We start from the raw sequence: 6,950 nt of genomic DNA on the forward strand, positions 1-6,950 counted from the left end.
CATAGGACAGACCACATGGACAAATAATCTGATAAATTACATAACAGCTATTACATGTCAAATGATGGCGTATCATGTACCCCTTACCCGTATGAGGATGATTGAACATATTGCCTGAGATCAAAAATGTGCATGTACGCAGCCACATCTAAAGCAACCCATCTGTTTAGCTGACAGGAAATGTTGTTTAGATGTTTTTTGAGCTGAAATTAGTTTTCACTAAATTATCTCGTAAATTTTTTCCCCTGGAGTAGCATTGCATCAGGTCAACATTATTAAGGCTTAGATCCAGATCTGTGGTAATCATTGGCCATCATTTTTGGGATATTTTATTGATCTCAGGGGATAAATCATGAAATTTTGTTACCCAAGGGAATTTGTTTCTCTGTTTGCTTTTAAAAAAAATTTGGAGTAGTTGTTCCCTGTTCATTTCAGTACTCTTAAATTAGTAAACTCTAGATGTTGTCTGTTATAGCCCTGGGCTGCAAATTTTTCTATCATATTATCAATCTGACGTGTAGCTATATGGATGTCATTATTTATTCTGCGAACCCGTATCATCTGAGAGTATGGTAAACCTTGTTTTAGACTCCTAGGATGTGCACTTTGATAATGAAGAAGAGAATTTCGATCTGTCAGTTTACTAAACAAAGTAGTGTTAACCTTATTATGATTCCTGCTGAGTCTTACATACAGGAAATCTATATGTTCCTGACTCATCACATAAGTAAACTTTACTGGACAAGATGTACTGTTATGTGTCTCAATTAAGTTAACAAACTCAGATTTCAAACCCCTCCACACAATCATTAGATCATCTATGAAATGTACATAGAATAATATTTTTGCCATTATATCTTCCTTCTGAAAAAATAGTATATCCTTAATGCAAAACATATATGTATTGGCGTAAGCCGGGGCTACAGATGAGCCCATAGCACACCCGGTTAGCTGTTGGTAGAATACATCATCAAACATAAAATAGTTTTTCGTTAATATGAGCTCCAACAATTGCAAATAAATGGTCACATGTGCCGGCTCTTAATTGCTATTCTCCAACAACAATTTTTTTTTTTACAGCCATTAATCCCTCGAGATGAGGGATAACATTATAGAGACTAGTCACATCAGCCATTATGAACCATATTGACTCAGACCCTAGATCAGTCACTTGTAATTTATTCAAAAGTGTGGTTGTGTCTAACAAATACTGAGCTTTCTCTTGTATTAGTGGTTGCAGCATTGTGTCTAAAAGAATCGAAGTCAGTTGAAAAAGAGACCCCCTGGCTGAAATAATCAGTCGTCCTGGGGGGGGGGGGTTATTCCCTTGTGTACTTTTGAAAGAGTATATAAAATAGGTCTAATAGGGCACTCTTGTAACAATGTTGTTAACATCTCTTTATTAATTCTAGATGCTTCTCTCGCTATACATAAGATGTTGAACAATTCCTTTTTAAACATATTAGTTGGATCCCCGCTAAGACTCCGATACACTTTTTTATCACTCAGTTGACTTTTGATCTCCTGTATATATTCAGTGGTATCCTGTAAAACGATACTGCCACACTTGTCTGCGGGTCTGATGGTTATTCTGTTGTTTGAAAGCGAATGTAATGCTTGTCGTTCCAATATCGTTAAATTAGGATATATCATCTTATTCTGTTTTACTTCATCCATAACCTCCTGGTCTAAGGATCTAATAAATGTTTTAATTGTTGCATTCATTGACAAAGGTTCAAAGGTTGATCTAGCCTTCTGTTGTTTAAGTTGTTCAGGAATTTCATGTTGCTTAATTGTGGGTTTCGGATTTTTATAATAATATTCTTTGAGTTTGAAATTTCTCTGTAATCTGTGATTTTCTTTTTGCCACTAAAATTTATTGAACTAACTAGACGGTACAAATGACAGACTCTTATTAAGCAGGCTAATTTCACTTTTAGATAGACAATGAGATGATAAGTTAAAGATCATTTCCTCTGAGGTATTGGCAGTTTTCTACCACATTATCCCCCTCTTGTTCTGTCCCCCTCATCTAGTGCTACGTCTGATAGAATGGGGTTTCGAGTATGTGTGGTGACGCCTAAAGGGCCCGATGGTAACCTTCTGGAGTTTGTTCTTGGGACATCCGTATCACTAGTGGTGCTATACTGCTCCTGTGATGAATCTGTATCACCTTGATATTTGTTGTAATGGTGTCTCCTAGAGAATGTTATTTTCCTTCTAGCCTCGGGTTGGCTACCTGACAACCAATGATATACCTGGTGTCGCTCATAGTCCATATCAACTTTCAGCAATTTTCCTTTTTTGAATTTAATCATATATTTTTTATATATACTGATCTGATTGTTTAATTTTGCCAGCCAATCTGTCTCCTTATCAGCCTGCACTATCGGTATGTGGACCACCTCATATTTTGCAATTTTGTAATTCACAATAAGTAGATTTTTTCGATTGGTCTATTACTAATAGTAATAGATCATATGAGTATCTATTAAGAATGGTCACCCACTTTTTACAAAATACCGGGTCATGTCGACCAATCATTGGACAATTCTTGACCCTGAATCCACAGGGTATTTTCTTAGATTTAAAGTAATCACTAAGAGAAATACCATGTAACTTAAAGTCCACTTCTTTCTTTTTAAGCCGGATTTCACTAGGTTATGATCCCCGATCATGAGCGTTAAATTTCTCTAATGTTGTTTATGAGCCTTGGTTTCTTTTATATGTGATAGAGAGGATTTATACAGTTTACAAGTGAGTTCTGTGCATGAGCTACGCATCATAGGGATCAAGTGTACTTGAAGGGCTAATGTCCGGATATTGATGCATTATTTCTTAAGGTCTTTGATCTGTAACAATTGATGCAATATGCAGATATGTTAGCCCGCTAACTATGTTACTAGGTCATGTGCTTAATTGAGTAATTTACCCTTTGAGAATGTTGTAATACATTGAATGCTTGGATTTTATAGCCAATGCTATGTTTACTACAGTTGCTAGGTGATGGTGTTAGTGTCACATGGTGTGCACCTGTCGGGAGGTACACGGGAGCATCATCAGCAGATGCTGATGACGTCATTGGTATGGGCCACGGCGATGCCGGGGATGCCGTTTAGCTACACATGGTGTTGGTGGAGGGTCTATATAAGGTAAATATGTTTGTATTGTTTTATATCCTGAAGACAGTTTGTTATATAAACTGAAACGTTGATTATCATCTTGTTGCATTTATTGGGAACCTGAGTGCCGCACTATCAGAGGATCTATATATATATATATATATATATATATATACCCTTTACTCATGGCCATTAAAATAATCCCCTTGTAATTTCTTCCTGTTTAGATTTTGACGTCATTAAACACTTTAATTTTTATGTGAGTTTATCTAACCATGTAGTCCGCCATTACACACGGTAACAATGGGTGGATTATTCTAAAGTGTCTTCTGTTCCTTAGTCTGACTCAGATGTAGCACTTGATAGTTGTGAACCTGATTGTACTGACGAAGTTCAGTATTTGCTTAAGATTTGCCCGACCCTCACTGGTCTTCACACCAGAGACGGTCATGTTTATTTGGTTTAGGAAAATTAGAAAAAGTGGTTGGAACATGGGCATTTTGTTGCATTCACATTAATATTATGATTGATGATAGTTTCTTTTGTGTTTTTCACAATAGTCACCTGTTTCAGATGTCGCCTCACATTGTATCACAAAAGTTACTGTACATATCTATATTATTTTAATATTTTTTCTGTATCATCACCTTATCTCTGACATTAATGTCTTTTTCTTATAATTATACCAAAATGTCATGTTGCAATAAAAAAAGTTTTTTAAAAAAAAACCTGTTGAATTTTCAAAAACTTAAATAGTTGTATTTATTTTCCTACATAAAGTTTAGAAATGTATATTTTTTTTCAACATAGTCATTCAGTGTATTAATGGGAAAAGAAACCAAGGGACTGCACTACCTGGTAACACTTCAGTGTCTTACAGGATAGATCAATTAATTTTATAGTGCACATATAAATTGTTAAAACCCAATTATTTGTTTTGTGATATAAAAAATACCTTCATATATATCTACTGCTGTTCAACATCAGGAGGTCACCTGAGATCATAGAAGAGCATAATTATATAGAAAAGAACAGCTCAAAAATATAGATGACTGGAATTATAACCCTGTTTGATAGTGTATATCTTCAAATGATAACATTTAATCACATTTAGCAAAGAAAATGTACAGTACAATTGCATAGCATTAAAATATATAAAATTAGTACATAAATGTAACCAATAGATATAAGGCTCGGCCAATAGATAGCCCAATGTAACTGGAAGAAAGATACCCGGGGTAGTGGATTGGTGCATTAATAATGTATATCATTTATAATAATAAGACTTTGGTGTTTAGTACTTTGGTGGATAGTTAAATGCATCCTTTTTAATGAAAACATTCTCTATTATCTTGTTGATTTTTGATAATCTGTGATACAAAAATATTTATTTCAAATTTGAAAAGTCAACATGAAAACCTTTCCTGGGATTTCTTCTGCTGCACATGGCTGAATAAAACATACATTAAAAGGAATTGACTCTGAGTTAAGCTCCAGATGTTTGACATGTGCAGTTCATTTTCATTGTCAAATTTATCATTTCAGAAACACATTTTTTGAAGCACATGCCCTAGAGAAAAATAAATCAATGTGTGAGTTAAACATAAGTTCCAAAAGGCTACCATAATGTTTAAATCCATGTTTCCATAGGGAGCTTACATCTCACATGTTTAGAATTACACAAAGAACTTAGAACACCCATGGTTCAATATGTAATATCTCTTAATTTTAGATCTCCTATTAATTCAGCAAACTTTACAGCTTGCCCATAGAAAAGTAAATATATTTATCAGTTGGTTTAAGGTTTTTAAAGATTCTAGACTTGGACATTGCTGAAATCTGTACACTATGAAGTTTTCTCAAAATGAATCATTAAAATGATTTGTTGGATCATATTTGTCAGCCAAATGCAAGTTGTTACAAAACATTCCTCTGCTACATTTATAATGTTATACAGGTTGAGTGTCCCATATCCAAAATGCTTGGGACCACGGGTATTTTGGATAATGGAATATTCCGTATTTTGGAGTATTTGCATGCTATAATGAAATATCTTGGGAATAGGACCCAAATATACACACAGAATGCATTTATGTGTTATATACACATTATACACACAGCCTGCAGGTAATTTTATACAATATATTCAGTAATTTTGTAGCTCAAGCAAAGTTTGTGTACAGAAATGAAATTCATTTATGTTTCATATACACCTTATACACACAGCCTGAAGGTAATTTTCTACAATATTTTTAATATTTTGTGCCTTAGACAAATTTTGTGTACATTGAACCATCAAAAATCAAATGTTTCATTATCTCAGTCTTGCCAAAAAAAATCATTATTTCAGAATATTTGGATATGGGAGACTCATTACTGTTACCACACTTTCCTGAAGTTTCAGCATTCATGCATAGGTGATGATGTGGTCTATTGGATATTGGATTAGAAGATTGAGGGTTTGAGTCTCTCCATGGTAGAGACATTATCTTTGGTCACTTATTTGTAATCTTCAAACTCTGCATTCATTTACTGGATGACAATGCTGCAAACCAAATACATGTCTAAACTTTATTATTACAAGACAATAAATACAACATTCTGCTGGATAACAAAATATCTTTTTTTTTATTCCTTTTAGTCATTGTGATGCTCATTGCTTTGAATGAAACTAAATAAAAATTGTAACATATGGCAAGGGAAAACTTTATGTATAAGACATTTTCAATATTGATTCGTTTTGATTGCAACACTTATTCTTTCAGAAAGAATATTTATCCTTTTACACAAAAGAAAAACTAAATAATGTGTATGACGTGATAATAAGAAAGTTTTTTTTTAAATCTTTGGTGGACAGTAAAAGTCATGCTTTTTGAATAAAAAACACATTCTCTGTTAATTTGTTGGATTTTGAAATCTGTGTTACAAAAATATGCCTTTAAACTTGAACGTTTTAGGGGAGTTCCCAGAAAAATCCATTCAGTTCTGCAGCAGTGTATAATGGTAAAGTCTCCTCTCTTTCACCATTGCATTTTAGCTACTATTATTTAGTCTAGGTGCATGAGTTCCTAGTGTGCATTTGATCCTATTATACCCCCTTACTGCTGCATGGATCACCTGTTCCCAGTTACACCATCACTGTAGCACCACTAGAAGAGGATCTATGCATTGTGTACACTGGTGGAATGCAAAATACAATCCATGAAGCTGGAAGTGGCAAGAATATTCTTTTGTTTGCTTTTTATCTTTCAGATATGACATTTATTGACAAATGGGTTCTTATTTATTGTCTATGAATAACAAATAAAAGAGGATTAAATACATGGTGATACCACTTTCATTCATTAGCCGTTTTGCTGCAAGGAATATCCTGGTATTATCTGGAGTTCATTGGTGGTGGTGTCTTTAATCATTCTTCCATTTGAGAATGAGATGCCGTGGCTATGAGCAGCAGTGGAACAATACAAACCCGTTGGCCACCTGCTCATGTGCTGGATTTGGGATTACTGAACATAGATGGAGCTTCTGGTAACAAAGTATTAGTCCCCTATTTTTGAGTCTGAGACTTTGCTTGTGCAAGTATACATCTTAGGACTTTTGGTTCTTCAATACATATCGCTAACAACTTGATCATCAATTTTTGCACTAACGTGTCTTGACACATTTTATTCTGCCTTACCAGTTTGATTGATTTTTATATACCTTGATAAGTGTAGATCCACATTCTTGTGTTTTTGGGTTTAATAGTAAAAGGTATAGTCTTTCCCCATTCTTTCTCTTTTGCATGTTGGTATTAGTATTGGCCTATCCATTTTTACCACAATCAGG

This window comes from Taudactylus pleione, unplaced genomic scaffold, assembly GCF_031769625.1.
Source record: "Taudactylus pleione unplaced genomic scaffold, aTauple2 ptg000914l, whole genome shotgun sequence".
Lineage (NCBI taxonomy): Eukaryota > Metazoa > Chordata > Amphibia > Anura > Myobatrachidae > Taudactylus > Taudactylus pleione.